Source organism: Chlamydotis macqueenii, chromosome 3, assembly GCF_036417535.1.
Source record: "Chlamydotis macqueenii isolate bChlMac1 chromosome 3, bChlMac1.mat, whole genome shotgun sequence".
Lineage (NCBI taxonomy): Eukaryota > Metazoa > Chordata > Aves > Otidiformes > Otididae > Chlamydotis > Chlamydotis macqueenii.
The window spans coordinates 78,862,632-78,885,566 of NC_141558.1; the positions used below are offsets into that span (position 1 = coordinate 78,862,632).

The 22,935-nt window shown below is 43.8% G+C and overlaps 1 protein-coding gene across 4 annotated transcripts in view; it reads right to left on the bottom strand.

The window, feature by feature from the left end:
• TRERF1 (transcriptional regulating factor 1) overlaps nt 1-21,455 on the bottom strand; it is a 100,102-nt gene extending 78,647 nt beyond the window's left edge. For 2 of the 4 annotated variants that reach the window (XM_086745318.1, XM_086745315.1), the window contains exons 1-2: nt 21,332-21,348; nt 20,988-21,158 (exon numbers count right to left, since the gene is read on the bottom strand). The gene's annotated coding sequence lies outside the window, so the exon portion shown is untranslated. Of the gene's footprint in view, nt 1-20,987; nt 21,258-21,331 lie in introns of those variants that run through there. The other 2 variants (XM_086745317.1, XM_086745316.1) reach the window with 2 other exon arrangements.
• Between the last annotated feature and the right edge of the window lie 1,480 nt (nt 21,456-22,935).

The window sequence follows — 22,935 nt, forward strand, 5'->3', positions numbered from 1 at the left end:
TTTCCTGCTGCTTCTGAGAAGTAAGCACAGTTGACATCCTCACTTCCTGCTGTCCCGCTTCACTTTTCTTAACCCAAGAAACGCAGGACAGGCACCGCAGCACTTCGGTGCTGGGACCACTGGAAGAAGTTGAGACAAGTCCATTTTACATCTCACGAAGCCTCTTTTAACAGCAACTCAATAAAACCTGCACTGCCAGGAGTTAAAATAAAAGGTGAACAGCCCTCTTATTTGCTATGTCTCTACGAGCGTGCATGCTATTTTTTTTCCTTTACCCTGTTCAGACAGGGGTCACCAGCAATGCATGCAAAAGCTAATTCGTGGTCCCGCTCCCGCAAAGCTCTGCTAGGAGAAAGCTTCTAAAAGCAGCAATTAAGACGTGTTTGACTAGTCTGCTTATCGCATGACTGTACTCCCTGGAGTGGAGTCTTGATACAGGCTTAAGTCAAGATAGTGAGTGTCACAACCATTTCACAGCTTGCTGTCAGATCTTTGAGACAATTCTAAAGAAGGAAGAAAAAAAAAAAAAGTCGGTTTTGAGGGGTTTTTTTTATGTTTGGTTTTGGTTTTTTTTTTTTAACTTCAAATATTTCACACTGGGGTAAGGCTTTAACAAAAATGTTATTTTAGGTAACTGACTGACTCACATGTCCCTGAGATTAAATTGTATCAGCCAATTCCTAAAGAGCCAGGCAACCTATAAGCAGCTCTCTGCAAAAAAAAAAAAAAAAAAAAAACCCAAAAAAAAAAAACCTGGGTTCGTGTCATCCAAGGAAGTTCCTAACCCTGTTTTTAGAGTAACATACAGCCAACCCTATTGCTTCTCTCTTGGTTCCCACACTGAAACAGTGGGAACTTTATTTTCCCCATTTACTTCCTTTACCACACCGCTAAGCTTTCCGTTCTCCAGATGCCCCTCAGGGGTGCTGAGGCTGGGGTGGCCACAGGAGAGCTGAGGCTGGCTGCAGGGCTCCGGTGGGCTTCTGAGAGGCTGAGGGGGGTGAATTTTGCTTTTTTGGAGTCAAATGCTGGGAATAAGACTGGTAACAGGAAACTCCTTCATTAACCATTTCTCCCAGCATTCCTAGGAAACAATCTGTTTGAATTTTTTTTTCTTTAATTAAAACAAAACAGAAAAACAACACACGAACAAGAACCCAGTTATCTAAGATTACTGCCCAGCCAGTTTCCCAACAGCTTTTAAGAACTGGGTTGGCTTTTCTAGACGAGGAGGAAGTGAGGCCAGACTCCAAGAGCCCTTGGGCTGATGCCGATCTGCAGAAACTCCATGGAGCTCAGTAAATTATTCTGCATTTATTTATAGCTCCAATAATAAATGCAAAATCTGGTAAAAATGTATTTCAGATATTGAAACTGTACTAGCCTTAAAAATTTAATTCTAGCCAATTTCTGACTTTTGAATTGCTCAGATAAAGGAGAGATCTGTCTTAATTCCTGTCTTTCTAAATTTGCTTCCCCAGGCATCTCAGTTAATCCAGTGCATCTACTACAATTAAAGGTAACTTCTGTTGTTCTACTTGGTGCTTTGTATTTCACAACACATGCAGTTGTAGATATACACATGAAATGGATATTAGAATTCGTTTGTTTTTAAACAAGTGGCATATAATAAATGTAAGTAATATAAAAAAAAATCTGCCCTAACATTACTAAATCACTAATACTTCAAGCAAGGATTTTTATTCAGTTAGTATTCTTCTTTAAAACACACACATCCCAAAGAAAAACCACACAACACAAGAAAACACGGAAACTTCTCCCTAGAGTAGTACTCACTTGCTGAGAAAAGTTAATATTTTCTTAACTGAAACACTTTTATAGCAGGGAAAACAATGCATAAAGAATTAGCTGAATGCACATACTTGTACATCTATTAGTTAAATTATTTATTTAAGGAAGTTTAATCAACAGAATTATGTCTAACACACACAGTCACATAAGTAGTACTGTCCACAAAATACTACCAACAAAAATATGTATAAACAGCAGAGGAAAGACCTGGTAATGCTTATTACACAGGTGGATCATCTCACCAATCAGATGGGGAGCTTTTATGACATTATAATTAACAGTATAAATTTTTAACTTTTACAGCCTTGGTTAGTCTCCGTATCTGGCAGAGTTTGCATCTACTACTTCCAGTGCATTTAGTCTTGATTTTGAAATCAAGGTACATCAATTATTACAATCTTCAACATTCACAAATGCCCTTTCTTCAAATCACAAAAAAAAAAAAAAAAAAAAAAAAAAAAGGCAAAAACCCCCAAACCCAACTCATCTCCCAACACTTTTTCCCAGAAGTATGCTTTCTAGGTTTTCATACATAGAAGAGGCTGGAACTTGCCCCAGCTGATCTGCACAACTTTGATGACCGCATTTTCAAAATAAAAGCCAGGAAATTAGTCATGGTAGAGTAGCATCTCTAGGGGACAGTTTGCACGGCCACCAGCAAGATGCATGTGGAAGGATGCGTGAGAGAGGAAGATTGGTATCTACCACTTCCTCCTTTCTGCCAATTAAAAAAAAAAATAAATAAAAAAAAAGAATCAGAGAAGGCGAAAGCATCCTTCCTCACTTACTGTGGGCTCGACCCCAAGCATAGGAGAGGGCCAATGCTGGCATTCACACACAACCTGAAGAAGGGGCAAGATGAAAAGATTTGGTGGGGAAATTCCTCAAAGCCAAAACCACATAGTTTCACCAGGTTGGTTAAATGGTGATTTCTTGCAGTGTCTCAGAGAGCAGTTGTTACAAAAATAAGACCACATACTTGTAAGGGATCACCCCTCCAGAAGGACAGTTCTTAACAGGCACCAGCAGCTACGCAGTACCTATTTAGCTCAGGAAGATCCTCAGAACATCCACATCCATAGAAAACACACAATAGCCTAAAACACACCACCTCCTCCCTACGGCAAACCCTCAAAAAAGGCTCCCCCCCCACAAAGAAAGGGGGACATCAGCATGCCCTAGATCTCCCTAAAAGGAAAAATTCACTAGGTGGAACAAGCAATTTCTTTAGGAGCTGGTCCACGTCCCAACTCCAGGACTCCAGTGAAATGTAAGTGTCCAACCGGACTCACCCCGTGGGTGGCTGGCAAAGGGCAGCGCTCTTCCCAAAGAAACTTTAGAAGCTAAAGCAATCAGCAACTACCCCTTTGATAAACCTGAGCAGCTTTATTTTGGGGATGATGCAGAGCTAAATCAGAGCTGTTCAGCTCTAATCCAACAGATTTTACCTGTTACACACAGTACGTGCTGTGCAGTGCCATCTCAGCACACCTTGCACGTCTGCTCTCCTCAAGGACACCACCAAAACTGGTCAATGCTCAACACAACAACAACAAAAATTTACTGCTACCTGCAAAAGGTCAACGTGGCAGGCAAGGAGACAAGCGCCACGTTTTCCTCCAGAGGCCATTTTGCTTGTTCGAGCACCCTGCCAGACCTGTCCAGCTTTCCAACGTGACCACACCTTACAGATGGTGGGGTTTTGGGCCTCAGAGGCTGCCAAGGCTCTCCGCAGCCAACAGGCCCCACATCCTCCACCCCACACCCCACCAACAAGAGCAGACGTGCTACCAACGCGGATATGGAAGGAAAAGGAGGAGTGATAGCAACCCAGGATCTAGCCAAAGCTTCTGAAAAGTGAGGGGCTGAGCAAAAGAGTGGCTCTTACCAAGAGAGGACTCACTCCTAGCACACTACTAGAGCAGCAGTGCACCACATGCTGCCATACACAGGGCCCAGCAGTCATGGCCTAGAAATGGAAATGTTTAATAAAAAAAAAAAAAAAAACCAAAAAAAACACCACTTTTCCCACACTTCTACATCACTCACAATGGATTATAATAGAACAAAAAAGACTCCCTGGGAAATAGAGGGAAAACCGGGCAGAAAGGCCTTCTGCCAGACCAAGAAGATGCCTACCTCCAAGAGCAATGGAAACCAGTGGACTGAATCACGGAACATTAAAATCTTGGCAAACAGTTGCTCTGCCAACAGAGACATAGCCAGGGAATAACTTCCACAACAGCTCTGACAGCCGCAGGAACTAGAGGAGACTAATTTTCCTTCAACCTACAATGGCTCTGAGGGCCGCAGGCTCTTTTCCTTCAAAGGCATCACAGTTCCTCGGGCGACCTCCACACCACTGACCTAACAAATGCCTTCTAAAGACCTCAGCTTAATGCCCTGCCCCGCATTACTTTACTTCATTTGCCTCTTCCCACAACTCTCATCCACCTCCCATTTTCCCTCCCTACCTTGTGGCTATTTACATAGGCCTGGCCATGGCAGCACTGCAAAGCACCAAGAGATGAGGGAGCCAATTTGCTCCTTCCAAAGCCACAGCGAGCCCATGAGGAAGGAAAAGGAAGAGCACCAGGCAGAAGACCCAGCAGGCATGCCAGCCTCAGCTGGCAACAATCATAATTTGGCCAAACCCAATTAACCCACCTGCAACCTCAGTTTCTGGTGGACTGGTGACTCCAAACTATAAAGGCTTCAACAGAAACTCTATGTTTGTGACTGATGCTCTTCTCTTTTATCCTCATTAATATCACTTGCTTATTTTTATCATTTCTGCTCAGAATTCTGCAGCACAAGTACGTCTCTACCTTCCAAGCACTAGTATGAACTTTCCACAGATTTTTAACCGTACAGTAGTTACACAGGCTAGGTCCACTTCTCTGAAACTTCAAATGTTAATTAACAGTGAAAGGTCCATGTCAATAACCTTGCTTTTTTTAAGCTTTCTGGGATCATTACTTTATTCCAACTTCACACAACCAGGAAAGGGAAAAACATACACAAGCAATGATGACAAGAAGTAAGATAGAACTATACTGTGAATTAGCAAGAAAAGGAAAAACCGATGGATAAATAATGTGAGAATGATGGATTGGGTTATTCAGTTGCATGCAGGGATATGACTGTGTGACAGGGCACATATTTATACCGCACACAAAGGTTTGGTGAGTTGGAGTTTCTCTTTTGCCTCCTGTGATGTTCATTTATGTAGCCTGCTCCCACGGCTTCTACCAAGAGCCATGCTCTCTGACAGTCTGCGCTGTCACCAGGAGATGGGAAAACCTGCTTTTGGGTCAGTTCCACACAGTTTCCTCATCTTTCAAGCTTCCATCAGAGACCATAAACCAAACCCCACAATACAGATACCATTTCTTGCCCAAATAAGAATTTGCCATTTTTTCTGGAGGTTTTTGGAAGTAAATAAAAGGGTATTTCCATTAGAAACAATCCTTCTCGTCCCAGGATTAAAGATGATACAACACAAAACCATATAATGCCATCTGTATTTAAAACTCAACAGTTTCAAGATAAATCTTCTTCAGCTATTAAAACAGGTCACAAAGATACTGGGGAAGAGGCAAAGCTTACACTTCAGGTACACTACTTCTGGTATTTGAAAGGTTTGATATAGATACTATCCCATAAACTCTTCAGCACTACATTTATGAGCAGAGGGACACATTTATTTCTTTGGATAGATGACCATCACATCACTGGTGAAAATGGCTACATCATAAAACAACCTACAGCCATCTGAATTTACAAATTCATCTAATGAAGTAGCATATGCCAAGCCAGCCAATCCCAATGAATTACATTAGAAGCCTATAGACTTCTCAGAAATAATTAATTTGCTCAGAGCTGCATCTGCACAAACGTGTACATACACTCACACTTCTGAAGGAAAATAAACTCTGACTTCTTACCTCCACGTATTTTCACTTGCGCATAAACCTGTGAGATTATTAACTACAATAAAGCTCTAAAATGGATGCTAAAACGGTGTTTGAGGGCAGCATCAGACATTCCAAAAACATATATAAGCTGAATTCTAGTGCACTATATAAAGGCAAGTTTCAACTAGAAAGCTTTACTGTGATTTGTGGTACTTTAAAAGCACTCTTGTAACAATTTTAATAGTTTAAAATATTGGAGCTTAGTCCCAAAGAGATGTAGCTAGCGCTAAACTGCCATTTTAATGGAATTTTTGCACCCTCTCTCCATGCTCTACTTTATAAATAAAACCCTAGACTTTTTATTGATTTTTTTAACATGATAGATTGAGCCTCTCTGGCAGAGAGAGCCAAAGAACAGCACATGAAAAATTACAGGTTCACAATTTGTGAAAGGGACAACAATAACAAACCCCCCAGGGGAAACCAATTGCAATATAATGCGTATATACCTGTGTTCATTGCTTTTCAGATAGGCACTCTGTGTGTGCATAAGTATATCTCAAGAACTCTTTATTAAATTTACTGTCAGAAATAATTAAAAAGAATATCATATTCAGTTATATCACACGCCGTGAATCTTTTTCACTTACAAAGCACAAACTTGACTTCAGTGTCTGACTTGAGTAATGCTTGCTCTCAAGTGGTATGGGACATGCTATCAAAATTATCTCCAAAAGTTTTGCAGTAGATCATGGTCTAGGTTCTGGAGATGAAGGAGTAAAATCATTCAAGAACTTTTTTATGGTAAATACAGGTACAGCTTGCATAAGTTAATACAGCTAGCTGGTCTTACAGGGTCCTGCAACAGACAGCTCATCAGGATACTGCCCCGCTGACCCAAATTCTCTAAACAGCTCTGCCCATGTGAACATCATCAAGTGCATTTGTGGTCAAGCTGTGAGATCACTACTCCTGCAACCCAACTCAGACACATACTGCAGTGGCAGAATAAAAACTTACTACCCATGTGCATCGATACAAGTGTAATGAATTCGTAACTCACCCACATGAAAAAGACACTGTTCGTTTTCTGACACAGAGAGGGACCTACTTTGGTCACGTGATCCAATTTTCAGTTACCAGCATTTCGCAAGGGATAAGCAGAACGGCTGATACCACACATTGCTTTCCTACACAGAGAAGAACATGAAGGACAACCGAAAAAAAAAAAAAAAAAGGAAACCCAACAGAATGCCAGCAGCAAAACCTAAACCTAATAATACAATCATAGATGTTTAGCCATATTTTGTCTTTATCCCATCTGGTTTGTCTCTCCTTGCTGCAATGTACTGTTTTTTTAAATCTGGATCTATTCACCATACATATGTGACTAGATTAAAAAGTTTCCTTGAACACATGACTGTGCAATATTGTTTGAATTCCCTGCAGGATCTTGCAAACTCTCATGTGCTTAATTTTAGAAACAAGGACAACAAAAAAAAATTCAAAAACCCAACAACAACGTCTGCCATTTCCATATGTGCTCTATATTTTACTAGTTCTTTACCAGAAACTAAAAAAATAAAATAAAATAAAATAAAGCCCCCACAAAAAGAACGTTAGGGGCATTATGTCTTCCCTGACAGTTTGAAATGTAAGATACTTCTGAATTGTCGGTCTTCTAGAAATCTGTTACACCCAGCTATACGTTCCCCAGCTGATGCACAGAAGGAACAGCAATTCAGAGAGCTACTTGTGGGGATGTGAAGATGATAAGACAGCAGTGTCAGGGATAGTGGGGGATTCTGGCCATGCAATGCTGAGATTATTTTAGGTGGACACAGTTGCATTGTTGCAAGTCCAGAGCAACTACAAGTCTCCCAACACCCTCCTTTCTGTGGTTATTCTTCAGATGACGGAAGGAGATGCAAGATCAGCAATTACTATCGCAGTAGTAACCAATGGGGACCTAATACACACGCATACAATGCAACGGCAACCAGAAATACAACCAGAACAGCTCAGGAGGCTCAACAAACACACTGGGAAATGTGGAGGGGAAAGAGTGAGAGAAACCAAACTAGAGACTTCTTGTCGCATTTCCCACCAGCCCATACCACCTAAGTCAGTAAGCAGGGGTGCAACGCATGTCGAATACGGTTCCTGTGAGCTGGTGCACACATCAGAAGGGACGGTGCTTTTTCCTTGATTCAACCAAACCAGATACACAGACACGAAACCAGACCTGCTAACTCCTTCTTGAAGATCACACCTCTGCAGCTGAACTACAGAGCTGAAGGACCAGCACTGCTACCATGGTGTTGCTCTGCAAGGAACAGGATCTTCAGAGGCCAATGGTTTCAACTTGGCCTTCTTGCTGGCACTAAACTCACACAATTCTTTATCCCCACTAAGAGTCTGATTTTTAAATACCACTCCACCTCAGCTCGCAGGCACCTGCTACTGACAATTATCTGAGAACATATGTAAGAAAAAAGAATAGCATATGGCTGTACAAATAACTATAACGATGAAGTACTCCTCGCAAACTCTAAAAGGGACAAGTAATTTCACCAGAGTTTTCCAACAGGCCACCTCCATGGTGCACGCAAGCAGCTACCGCTCAAACACACGCACATGGGCTAACACCAACTTGTGCCCTCCCAGCGCATCCCTCAGCACTTCCCCCTCCATCTCCTTCTCGACTGCTACAGAAGAGCTGAGCCAGCAGAGATATTTAAAAAAAAAAAAAAAAAAAAAAAAAGAATTCCAAAGTGTGTGAATGGATGTCCATAGCTTTTGCATGCTAAGAGCCTGATCCAAAGCTGTTCCTGCAAGCCTTCCTGCTGAAGGCACCGGGAGGCCTCCTCACCTTCCTCCCAGCGCGGAGCACAGCCAACGAGAGGCAGGAGGAGAAGGGAAATCTCTCCACATCCACTACGGTGACAGATGGGTTTGCTTTGCTGTATTTTTAAGTGATTGGGATCAGTCCCTTCCCCACTGCCTCAGACCTCTCAAAACAGTAAAGGTAAATAAAAACTTTCTGCATATAGGACATTATGGATGAAAATTTAGCAAGAGGAGAGTCAGGATGATTGTTATGCTTTTGCTTTGTCTCTGTGCACATTTGGTACCACCACCATCACAGTACCAAGTCTGCTACGTTCATATGCATAAGCTCAACATCACATTTCCCCCTTTTCTCTTCTTAATGTATTTGTTTTTCCTCTGGGAAGTTACTTACTTTAAAAATTGCTTTATGATTAAAAAAGACAGCAATCAACTTTTCAAAATGTCAGCTTTCATTCGATTTCTGTTTCCCTCCTCCCAGCTCCTCAGACTCTCACAGGAAACCCCCATGCCACCATTTTACGCTTTCCACAGTTGCAGCCCTAGCATCAACCCCAGAAGGGCAGCCCCAAAACCTTGGAGTTTCTGGTAGAGATAAGCCACTCTCTAAGCCCTTGCCACAGAGCTCGGCTTTGCATACGGGACACGCAGGCACAGCCTAAGAGCTTTAGTTCACAAACCTACGCAATCTCACAAGGGCGGGCCGTTTTAACCTGCAAGGCTGAGGGGACGTACCGGTGCGAAGCTGCGCTGCAGCCAACTCCAGACCTGGCCACCAAATCTGCCAAAAGGCAACGCACCATCCCGTGCTTGCTTATGCTGCATCAGTGATCCTGGCAACAACGCAGCATTTGGGAGTCACCACATTCCCACCAATTTCAAAAGGCGAGGTCTTTATTTCTCTACCTCATATAAAACTCAGAGCATTTGCAATGAAGTTACCAACGTGGCAACATCAGTAAAGGAAGACTTGCAGCACAGAGCTAATACTCAGTTAATAACACAATGGGGGGAGGAGAAAAACCTCTGAATTTAGCATGGCTGACACAAGCTGTGATGTCATTTCCACACAAAGGCTAGTGAAAAAAACAAAAAAAAAACCAAACAAAAAAAAAAAATCTTTTTTTCAGATCCAAGATACAGAGATATGTAAATTGCTTGGCCTCCATTTCAAATAAACCATGTGAGATAACCTGAAAAGTTAATAATGCTTTCAGCCTTCATTGCTCCTCTTCAGAGGACTCGAAGCCTACGACACAATCAGATCGCTGGGAGAGCCACGAGCCAAACCACTTGTGCAGGCACGCAGCCCCAGCGCCATCCCACCCAGTGGTGCCAAGAGCGTCTGGTTCTCACTCTGCAGAAAGATGTTTGGGTTGTTTTGGTTTTTTTAAATTATTATTTTGGAGGAAGCAATTTTAAACAAACTATATATATATATATATATATATATATAAAAAAATATAAATCTTACTGTAACAACTCTAAAGGATTTTTGTTACCATTATGGCTGAAATTAACAATTCTCTAAGGACAGATTGAACAAGCCAAGCAAAACAGGTGAAGAGCTGAGAGAAAGGGCATCTAAGAATTATAAAAGATGCCCAGCTAAATTAACAACAAAAAAACCCTTCAGCCAAACAGAGAAGAAACCACTGAAAGGCAAGACTGAATATACAAAAAAAAAAAAACAAAAACAAAAAACAAAAAACAAACCACTTACTGAATCTGAGCAACTCAGGAAAGACTACAGAATAATTTTAAGATTTAAAAAAAAAAAAAAACCTTTTCTTTTTAAAGAATAAAAACCCCCTTTCCCCCCAAAAAGTAACTTCTTAATACAAACTTTGCCTTAAGTGCTATACATGCCTATTATGCCAGTAAATAATCTTAGAACTTGAGAACTTTTATGAGAAAATTCAACCTGGAGGGTAATTTTCCTGAAGTTTCTGCTTGGCAAATGAAAACAGTGTTTTCAACAGATGAATATCCTTCCCTGTAATTGTTATTCTGTTACCATCATGTAAATTGGTGTTTTACACAAATGCAGCTTGAAACCTACCTGACGGAAAGGAAAAAAAAAACGACAAAAAAAATCAAACCAACCTGCACAGGACAGGGCAGAACAGCCCTACTAACATGTAAGCACAGGTTTCTAAATAATTTTTTTTTAAAAGCTGTTGCATAATTTATTCACTTTCATACTAGTTTCGCAGGTTAAGATAGCAGCACCATGAGATAACTAAGAGATTTCTTTTGCCTTCAGCTCAGTAAGACTTCGGATTTCATTGGGTTTTGTTGTTGTTCAGTGGGAAAACACTCTGGAAATAACGTTTACCTGCCTTCCCAGTCTACAAAGCTCGCTAACTGCAGCTTGACAGAGGCACATGCCCACCAAGCACCATAAGGAAAGATTTACAGTAAGCGGTGACTAATCTTTACAGCGTATACTGTACGTGTATCACTGAGTCAGCTTGAAAGTTCGTTCATTCACTCGAACGCAGCTTCTTCCATTCTCCTCCTCTCTGATCTGCAGGCAGATCTGAAGTCTGCCTTCCCTTCATTCAAGGAGAGCTTCTTATTGCCTTAATAGGTAATAGGTGCAGGTACAAAAACTTACCGCTATTGTACAGGATTGACCTAAAAAACAGGACTTGCCTACACAGCAGCACAAAAACAAGCAAACAGACCCCCCCAAAAAGGCATCACATTTTCTTTCAGCAAGAAACTTCTGTGTATGCAAGGAAGGAGCCCTGCAGGAAGGGATTCTCTAGGGGGTATAAGCTGACCCTGCTGCTGGAAAAACTTCCCAGCTCCAACGTTTGGCAATCTGATTGTACAAAGCCTGGGAGAAATGCCCAGTTTAAGTGATCTGGTTTACTGGTAACAAAAGCAACAGCAGAACAACACAGGCACATACTATAGATAGCTGGAATGGCCACATATGACTTTGCATTTGCTGAAGCCTAAAATAAGATGCCCTGCTCTTTTGTTCTCCTTTTTCATTTCTCGTAATTTACATAATTAGCAGTAAAGATTTTCCAGAAATAACCCGAAAGTAAAAGTTCTACCTGGAAAAAAAAAAAAAAAAAAAAGCTGTTTATGCTAAGGATAGTGTGGGGCTTAAATGTAAGGATTTTCTGTACATAACTGAAGCCTATCATCCACTTTGTAATTACAATTCTTCAACTATAAGAATGCAATTATTGCAGAGTAAAATAATTACAGCAAAGAGCTGCGTTCACGTGCAGACCCAACCTTGCACCGTCTTTCAAACTGTCACACAGGTAGTTCAGCCGACTACAATACGCGCAGGCGTTGCTACAGATGACTAAAAATTGAAAAATTTGGCCTAATACAGAGCACACTTAATCCAACAGAAGCCTTTCCATCAACCAACTTCATGTAGTAATCTATGAGCCACTGCCACAACGTCTGCGCTGCAACCTTATTAGTTTTGGACGATCGCCCACTGGCTAAGAGCTAGTCTTTAAATCCAGAGGAGACCATGTTATTTTAATGAACCCTTACTTTAACTAACCATCAAGTAGTTAGCCTAGGGATTGCATGCTGACAGGCTTCCAGCATGAAAGCATCACTCCTTTCATAAATCATCGTAATTCTGTGGTATTAGTCTATCGCTTATGTATGTGCATTCAACATCCAGATCAAAATTTCTTCTGAAAGCTGGAAATTGTTGAAATAAAAGTCTGCTAGGACCTTATTTTATTATCCCTGCTCATGTTAAGCAGTACCTTACTATGCAGGCAGCCACATTTGGCTTAACTTACGTTCTTTTCATTAACAAAACAGCACTTAACATGATGTCTTTTTTTCTGTGCACCTCCCTTTTCAGGCATATTATTTCTTTAAATCTAAAGCTGTTTTTAACTTCAAAGACTAATTTTTTACTATAAGCAAAATGAAGGGTAAAATCCATCCTCTGCAATGCATCTTTGGTTTTCAAGCATATAAATGGCAAAGCCTTTTTTCGTTTTACCTGCAAGGCATATTCTCTTATTCTTGCTTTTTCATTATAATAGCAGCAACTTTAGAAAAGTATTAAAGTTCATTATGAACCAGCTCGTTCAAAATTTCATAGTCCTAAAAACCCCACTTTTCCTCACTTAAGAAAAATTTTGCTTCTCATTTTCTACTTTCATCAAACACATGCAGGCAGCAGCAGTACTTTTTCATGATGATCCATGCACCTCAGATACCAATTTACTGAACTCTGACAGCATAAAACAAGGTTATCTGACAAAAAAAACACAGAGAATTACTGTTCATCACAACCACTGAGAAGCCTCTTCCATTCTTGGAAACTAGTATCAATGCAAAAAAAAAAAAAAAAAAAAAAAAAAAAGGGAGAAGCTGCCTGCCCATGCTTCTGCAAACGTTTTGGCTTAGAGGCATTATTGCCACCTTAAATGGAGATACGTCCCTACCATACTCAGAAATATGGGTTTAATGTAGTTATGAACATGAATCTCACTTTTCCAGACACAAATTGTCTGCCAATTTAGAAACCTCCCTCCACTCTCCCCGCTCTGTACCTGATGCTTTGCCATGCAGGCTTACTGAAACGTGGGGATGGTTCGCAGGGGACTCCTGCAGATGAGAACTGAAAGGTAATTAGTGCTTCGCTGCTTGTGTTCAGAGACACCCCCTAACAATGCAGATACCTGGTTCCTACGATCTGTCTTATCTTGGCATGATCAGGAGGGTGAAAGCCCTTCTGGACAGAGCCAAGAATGACACTTCTGACACCCAAATGCCTACAGAAAAGACTGCATCCTGCCGCGCTTGGCATGCTCCTGCTCGTAGCAATTGTGTTGCCAAAGAAAGTTAGAACTTCAAACAGCTTTACTCAATCCTTTTATATGAAGTATCCTGGTTCAGCATCTCACCACCAAAGCACGTCAGTCTCCGAGATGGTTTTCTGCCCTGTTTTTGCCAGGAACTCATTAGAATATCACTGCAAGTACTTGTTTATTATCATTGCTGTGATGCTGAATTCACGTTTTTACACTGATCAATAAAAACTAAATCAACACACTACACACCCAGCCCACACATGAAGAAAACTCATTTAACAAGAAGATCAAAGTTGTCTACCTTCTCCTGCCGTAAAATCACAACCAGCCCGAGGATTTTCGCCAAGCATCTTTGAAGAATGATTGGAAATGAATAAAAATAATTCTGGAAGCAGGTCCTGAAATTGCAGATACAAAACAGAGATAGAAGGACACATGCAAATAACCATGTGAGAGACCTTCACTTGAATTTGAATTGCATGACAGGCCAAAGAGACAACTGGAGTATCAACGCTCCTGCAAAGCTGCACCATTCAGTGCATTAACCATTAACCATTTCTTTTGTTTTATCAAAATACATAGAGTTTCCCTTGCCACACTGAACATAAGCTTTTGAAAAGTAACCAAAGAAACCCAAAAAGCAAGCCAGTGACTGAGCATCTAAACTGCTTCCGCCCACTTCCCCCCAATATATTAAGGGCACAAGCAGCAACAAAACTGCTGTGCTCGACGCTGAGCTACACATAACTCAAGTGACATAAACTTGCGGTTCCGGTGACTACAGCCTCCTGCATTCTGCAGACACGGCTTTGGTAATGGCCACAGAGCTCCCAGTTATTTAAAGTCCCACTACGACCTAGGAGCCATTGCAAAGGTGATGCTTTCAGACTCTACACTGAGTGCAACACGCAGCACTCTCACTGCTGAAAGTAGCATGTAGCCAACTCCAAGACAACCCCCTTTCTGCAAGGTAAGCCCAGCTTTATGCTCAGGATGAAACAAAACATAAAAGAGGCAGGCCAAAATGAAGCAATTGAAAAGATATTTAAGGAACTCTAAGTCAATATCCTAAATATTTCAGGGCTTTGGCAGCCTACGTTTTGGGGAATAGAAAGCTCAGCTTAGCTATGCAGGGTCTTCTAAATATTCATACTTGTGGCAGATGTCAACCATTTAAAGACTGGACAGCATCCATTTTTTATTTAATACACTGCTATTGTTGCTAACAATGCAAATCTTAACGTCATAAAAAAAGCAAATAACCAGCAAATTTGCTTATGAAATCACAATGACCCTATTTACTAGTCAGGGATAGTGTCTTTTTTTTCTGGTACAAACAGGATCTTCCACCAGGACATCTTCTCCGCCAGCAGACAGAGCAACAGCAGGGCAGCAGCAGAGGCGACGCACTGGCGGTACAGGTCCAGTAGGCAGCACTGCCCGCAGCAGTCCTGCTCCAACACCCAGCAGCTACGGGCTCTCGCCAAAGACGCCCCATTTACCTGCTCCTCTTCATGCACCCCTACGCCGTCCAAAGGAGTAAACAAGCTTTAGTCCCTGACCAAAATCAGTATTAACAACATCTTCTTTTACGCTTCCAAACTTTCACAAATTTATAATGCAGTATTTCCTAACCTGCAAGATTTAACAATTGCATTCAAGATTAAACTACATGGGATCTCTTTGAGAAAAAAAAAAATACTACGACACACGAATAACATACTCCAGAACATATTTCCTGTTCACTGATAAACTGTATTTCTGCACACAGAGGAGAGGGCTATTTCAACTTACACAATGCTCTAAGAGCACTCATTTAACTAGGTGCCACTGAAGACCGTAGTCTCGCAAGATTGCCCATATGCATTTGTGCCATAGGACAGCAGCGTTTACCCCCCTAATCACTCCAAAACTACATGCCAGGATTGCAGTGTGTGTTCTGTTAAGAAAATGAAAGAAGTTACTATTTAGGTCAAGTGTTAGATAAAAACAAAAAAAAATAAAAAAAAGAAAAAAGCCTTGCTAATATAGCTGTAATTGGTATAACCCTCCAAGTGTAAATAGAGATCCTTCCAGGAAAAGGCATTTCTAGCTCTGATTTGGCATGTGAAACATGACAATACTGGGAAAAACACTTTTCTGCTAGTACAACTGGAACTTAGACAGGACTCTTACCCACATAGAACTCTTGCAAAACCCCACAGTCCCTTAACATGCACTATTTTACCATCAGCATTTTTGGTTTAAAGGGGAGAATATATTTAAGGCCATTTCTAAACACATCAGCATTAGATTTTTTAAATTTTAAATATAAAAACTAGAACACAGACTTCCCTCCTGTCCTCCCCCACACCCCCCTCAAACACACAAACACTAAAAATATATAAAAGGAAATGAAACTTCCCCATCAATGAAAATAGTGTGTGGTGGGGAGTGGAGAATAAAGACAAAAATGCATCTGTACATCATTTTTTATGGCCAACCAAGAGTCAAATGACTTTTTTTTTTCTTTTTTTTTTTTTTAAGACAGAGAACTTCAGACATTATCAAATTTTAAACTTAATAGCTACTTGCTTCACAGGGTTGGGTACATTTTTTTTTCACAGTCTTATGCTGAAGTTATTTAGGATTTGATATTCACTTAAAGAGAAAGTACCTAATACTGCACCTCAAATGGACCCTGTCCTTTAAGAGCTCTGGTAAGCCTTGTTCTAGCCAGATAGTGTGAACAAAAACCTCTCACTGTCAGGGACCTTTTAAAGCAGACCTGCTGGTAATTTACATTTAACTTGTACCTGTTTTGCTGGGTCAATCCTTCCTCAATCCATGTTTTTGCAGTCTTTACACTCCAGGGTTAGCTGGAGGTTTTAGTCCTCATTACTGAACATGAGATTTTTGACAAATGAAAAAGAAAAAAAAAAAGAAAACCCAAATATCAAAAAAGACCACCTACAACAACCCTGCTTTGCAGTAGATGCAATGAAGTCTAAATATGAAAAGGGGAAAAAAAAAAAAAAAGACAAAGCAAAACAAAACCTTGCAGCACTGCTCTTCAAGGACATCTCACAATGCAGGCTCTATCAAAAATCTTACCATGAGCAGTTGACGAGGGGAGGGAAGGGAAAGAGAGCAACCATTTTCTTGCTGGACTAAAAAGACAGGAGAAAATCTGTGATAAAGCCTGGATGGCTGCTTTAGAAGGGTCAAATTGGTGGCACAGGGAAACTCAGCACTTGTGGCCCTGTGCCTGGATAAGCAACCTGCACTGGCCCAGCTGACCGGCAGATGGAAAGCTGAAGAATGGCGACTCACATGAAATTCTAACAAAATTTGAACTGCAAACTGGAGAGAGACAAACCAAAAATATTTTTTTTTTAAATCAACTACCTTTTGAGTCTGCATCATATCAGCAGTTTTGGGTCTTTCCAGAGCAAATCATCAGTCAACTATGAAAACTCAGGTGGGCTGCTGGTGTCAGACACGTTACACTTTGTTACAGAGTTAAGCTGAAACCACAAGACTCGTTTCACTCAGAACCTCAAAATACACCCAACGCTACACAACTCTTCCAAACCCCTGCAACATCCCCACTGTAATATGGAGATTTTTAACTTAAAAAAAAAAAAAGATTTAAAAAAAAAATCCCTATTACAGGGTAATAGGGCATACATTAAACATATGCCCTGAGTTCCCCAAACCATTATCCTCTTGAGAAGAAAGTAACATAAATGATATATTTGCCTTCTAGTTTCTGCGGCAACAGGTTGTAACCTGAGCACACTTTCCAGTTTTTCCCCACACAAATCAATGTCTTTTTTCTTTCTGCTGCTGTTTCGAGCAGGACCAGGTAAGCCTGCACCCCCACCACCACGCAGCCACAGTCAAACCAGAAAGAGAGAAAATAAACCTCTGTTAAAAATACTCTTCCTTCTGCCCACAGAAACCAATATCCAAGAAGAACCAGCATTGATAAAACTTGCCAACTGCCCATGTTATCTACTTCGTCCTCCCGGCTGGGCTGGACCACGCGCTGCCTAGAGACACACGTGCAATGGCAGCAGCAAGGAGACGATGGTGCAAGAGCCCCTTCTCAGCATCTCCAGATCCAAGGGGAAATACTCCTCCAAGCTCTACAGGGTAACTGGGTGCATAAATGCATGCTGCTCAAAAGCAAATTCAATGGATCTCTTACATCTGTTTGGTTTCAAGCAAAGAGTTAAAAAACAAACCAAAACTGATAAAATTGTTGCTACCTTTCTTTGAACCATGCTCACACCTACTCTTTGAAGAAAGAGCCGCCTTTCTTAAAATATATTTGAATGTGCTATTTTTATCTTTATCTTAGAAGGTATGATTTCCCCTCACAACCCCACAATTGATTACAATAATAGGTTTCTCGGAGCCGGACAGGTTAAGAAGAGGCTTTATAACTTCATATGCAGGAAAACATATGGCTTCTACTGCTTTCATTATTTCTGTTTCGAGTGCAGCTCCCTCACTCCCCACCCTACAAATACTTACAGGCGCAGTAACTCTACTCTTCGAAGCAGTGCCATGGAGGTCAGCGCGAGCACTCGTCCTGCTCACCTTACGTAAATAACCAAGTGCACGGCAGCCGCGCCAGGCAGAATTCATACACACACTTAAAGATGCCTCCGCCTACACCTTACAGGTGGAGGAGAGGCAAAAGGATCCGTTAATTTTAGGGATAGAAAAAAATATAATTCTGATGCTAATTTTTCATTGGAAGCTACAAAGCCTCAAAAAAAAAAAAAATGCAAGGAGAGGAAACAAATTATTTCCATATCAACAATTACTTTATATCTACCCAACATTGCTTGCTTTAAAAAAAAAAAAAAAGTATTTCGAAGGAAGCTGAAAAGAAACTGCCTTATCTTGCTAGTTATTATGACACATCATGAGACACAACCTTCCAGCACCAGAATCACAGGATGATGTTACAGATCCCAGGGCCTTTCTTTAGTTTACTACTATCCCGTTGCAAAATTGGGAAACAGAGAGAAGAGCCTTCTTGAACACTTTGCCAGGTAAGTTTTTAAGCAACATATTCCCCATTTGATTAGAACAAACAAACAAAAAAATAAAATAAGATTAAAATATTCACAGCAAAATATTATCTTACTGCTGTAGGAAACCTACAATACATTACAGGACTGCTCTTCTTACTCTTTTCTCATGCTCCCTGCCAGATGCCAAGTTACAAGCTCAATTCATGTGGCAAGCTCCACTATATCACTGGAAATACTAAAATGGCCAGAAGCCATGCAGTTTTGAGTTTAATATCTAGGAATTCCTTTTTTCTACCTAGGCTACTTGAGCGCTACCCAAAAGCTAAACAAACCTGAAACAAGGACACGCTTTATGGTCTTAAATGCAGAGTATTTAGGGGACATAAGTCTGTTAAATATTCTACATGAGACTTGGAGTATTCTCAGAGACACGATCATCAGGAACATAAAGGCTGAAAAAATTAAATAGATAAGACATGGAGAGTTTTTCAATCTATACAAATACAATGTGAGTCAATGTTGGGTGGAGAGGTTAGTCACACTGTGGTTTATTTACGCTCGCTTTGGCCCATGTGGGAGTGATGTAAACAGCAGAGGCAGGATGCCTACCTGGCTACCCCCGTCCCCATCCCTCTCTCCCAGGATGCCAGCAGCAGGACATACATTGACAGCAGCATGATTAAGCTCTGGCCTTATCATTTCACCGAGAGGCCGATTCTCCACTCTTCAGTCAGGACAACTTCCACCACGAAGTGCACTACTTGCATTTGAGCTTTTTTTGGCTTTTCAGGATACGCTGGTTTGACTACCACACCGACAGCACTGCTCCTTTCCTCACTGGAGTCTCACAACTTCAGAAACACAAGCTGCTTATCAATGGTAGCAGAACAGATCATAAGAGCATTCATTTGCGCCAAAACTTTCAAGTAGGGTATATTTAAGCCTTTAATTTTTTTTCAAAGCGTATCAGACTATTGGTTATAGAAGAAAAACGCATACAACACATTTTCTTCATATGAAGAATCACTTATATAAATTCTAAAAAAATATACTTATTTGTTCTAAGCAAAGCTGCACAGCTTAAATTCCACGCTGCATATGCGTGCATGGAGCATTGACAAAGCGGCACTTTTGTTCTTAAATATGTGCCTTGGAAAGAAGGTAACATACTAAACAGGGCACTTCAGTGGCTAACAAAGTGAAGTGGGCTACTTCTAGATAGATGCATCTTATTAAGGAAATGGCTGCAATTTAACAATCCAAACGAGACCACCAAGCAGACAAGCCATCGCACAAAAAGCTGCATATACCGCATGCCAGAACGGTTCAGGCACACGCCGATATGGTAAGAACGGGTCCCTTCACCGTGAGGCTGCACCCTTGAGCATAAGCGGGGGGCAGGCCCTCGAGGGGGCCCCGGGCAGGACGGGTACAAGCAGCCGGGTGGCCCTGCCGAGGAGCCCGGCAGGCCAGGCCCAAGCTTGCCAGGTGAACTCTCCCCTCTTCCCATTAAACACTTACAGTAAAATTATAGCTGTCAAAGACATAAAACTTCACCCCCAGTGATTACCTGCTTAGAACATTAATCATGCAGTGAAGCACTTTGCAACGTTTTCCAGAAATAGTTGAGTTATGGGTCATCATATTTATTTTGCTGCTATCATATCAGTCAGTAAAAAAATCCCTGAATCGCACCGGTAACTACCTGAACCACAACCAGAGCCGATGCCCTGGGACAGCAGGTACAGGCAAAGGTGCTAACCCCGCCAGGTCCGCATCCCGGAGAGTCAAGGCGGACGGGCTGGCAGAGGTGAAAGGCAGCAGAAGGGTGAGCAGGCATTACCAATTTATTAACTGTTAACTGCCAATTGATTTTACTTGCAAATCACCTCTCTGGTATTTAAACATTTGGCTAAGAGTTTTCGTTCGTTACCTTCCCCTCCATATTTTGAGGGGTGAGAAAACTGAAGCACCTCTGCGCCCCGACACCACCCAAGCCACCGCACACTCCTCTCCCACGGAAAAGGCGGCGAAATCCACGTTTCCCCAAAATCAGTTCGCGCCCGGAGGTGCCACCCGGCCGCAAGGAAGGGCTCCAAAGCCCGGCCTAACACCGACCGAGACCGGGGCGTTGCGCGTGGGCCGGCCACGCGTGTCAGGGGCCGCGATGGGTGCCGCTCGGACAACTTCCGCGGCGAGCCTCGCCGTGCCGGCCTTGCCCGCCTTCCCTCCCCACGGCACGGCGGGGACTGGGATCGGCACGCCGCCCTCCCCCGCGCCCGCCCGGGCCGGGCAGGTACCGGGGCAGCGCCCCGCTGCCGCGCCCGCCCCTCGCCCTGCCCGCGGCCGGCCGGCGGGGAGCGGCGATCGGTGAGGAGGAGGAAGAGAGGAGGAGGCAGCGGCAGGCAGGGCCTCGCCTACTCGGCGCTGCAGACCGAAAGTGAACTGCGAACTGCAAACTTTTTTTTTTTTTTTTTACTTTTTTTTTTTTTTTCCTTCCCTTCTTCTTCCAGCGCAGCCCCAGCTCCTGCAAAAATGAAACTTGCGAAGCATTCGCCTACCTGGCGTGAAGTCTGCTGCAACAAGTGCAGGCGCGGCGGGGGCCGGGCGCGGGGAGCGCCGGGGGGCCGGGCGCGGGGCCGGTGTCGGCGACGGAGGGAGCAGTCGCGATATGAATTTGTGACAGAGCTGCCCGGGCTCCGTCCTACTGCACTTACAGTACGGCGCTCACCCTGTAAACAAATATCGCTCCGCCAGGAAACATACTCCCCCCGGCCCCGGCCCCCGCTGCCAGGCGCCCTCCCCGCCGGCGGCACATGGAGCGGAGCGGGGCGGGGGCCCGCCGCGCCGCGCCGCACCCCCCCACCCCGGGGAGCCGGGGGAGGCTCCGGGCACCGGCACTTACCTCCAGCACGGCCTCCCCCGCCCGCCGCGGTGCCTCTGCTGAGTCCCTGATGAGGGGCGAAAAAAAAAAAAAAAAAATTAAAAAAAAAAAATCCCAGTGTCAGCAAATCGCTGCCAAATTATTTTCTTGCAGAAGAGAGAGGGGAGAAGGAGGGGGGGAGCAGAAGGGGGAGGAGGCTGCGGGAGGCGGCGGGATCCCTCCGCCGCGATGGGTCTGGCCCTGGGTAGCGAAGCAGGAAGTAAGGTGTCGGCAGCGTCGCGGCCGCCCGGCCCCGCGGCGGGGCGAGGGCGAGGGGCGCCCGTCGCCCCCGGGGGCCCGCCGCCGCCGGCCCTGCGCCGCCGCCGCCTCCCCTCCCGCTCCGCCGCGCCGCGGTCTCGCCGGCAGCCCCTCCTCTCAGGGCGGCGAGCGCAGCGCAGGTGCCGGGGCCACCGCCGGCGACCTGTCAGCGGCTCCCGGCGCGGGTCGGCGGGCGAGGGGGTGCCGCGGGTTCCCGCCGCCGCATGCCGCAGGGCGGTGGGGCCGGGGCCGGCTCCCGCTCCCGCCCGGGCGGCGGCGCCGGGGGGGTGCCAGCGGCGCCGCGGGCCGACACCGCGCCAGCCCTGGGGCTGGGGAGGGGGGAGTCCCGCCGCCGTGGGGCTGGGGTCGAAGGTCTCCCCTGGCGCTGTGGAGCTGAGGTGGGGGGGGGTCGGGGGTCTCTCGTGCCGCTGTGGGGGTGTCATGCGGGGCTTGGGCGGGGGGTGCGGGATGCGATGGGAACCGGGGGCTGCGGCCGGACCTCCCCCAGCCCCTGGGTCGTCGGGCAGTGGGCGCGGTAAAGGCGGCCTCTCACCGGGCAGGACTCCCGCCCTGGGCGGGGAAGGGCTGCCGCGCCTGCCGGGGCTGCCTCCGGCTCCGGGGAGGCTCCTGCGCTTTGGGTTAATTGGGAAGTTAATTCTCTAATACAGCCAGCCTTGTAGAAACTTGCTCCTGTGGTCACTGATCTTTGCCGCTGGTAGTCTTAAATTACCGTTTTTTTTTTTTCTTTTCTTCAATTCTACGAATTTTTTTTTGGTGGAATATCTCATCGGTCCTGCCTCCCCTGAGCTCAGAATTTGCATTAGATTGCACCAAAATGTTCCCTTGCAGGGAGGGATTTTGCATCTTGGGGACAGATACGTGATGCATACGGCTTATGCAGCACTCTGTTTAAGCTCATGGACAATGACAGACAAGTTACTGGAAGAAACTGTAGCAGGGAAGAGAGAAAGTGAAACGAGGAGTGTTACAGGGCCTACTTCTTCTGCCTTCATAGAGGGGGGGAAAAAAACCCAACAGACAAAACTCTCAAGGGTTATAACTGGAACAGAAAAAGGTCTTTGGTGTTTGCATTTCTGATTCAGCCTTACATTATACTGGTCACCAGCAGCCTCATTTTCTTTTTATGGTCATCCTGGTTTCCTGGTTGCATGACACTTCCATTGGGCCACTGTTCTTAATAATTTAACCTTTTATGAGATTGTTTTGATTTACAGTGTAGATTAGAGCAAGAGTGAAAAAGTATGATATCACCCATTGGCTATTAAACTCCTTTGTACTCTACAAAAAGGTCTCTCTTAAAATGTCGA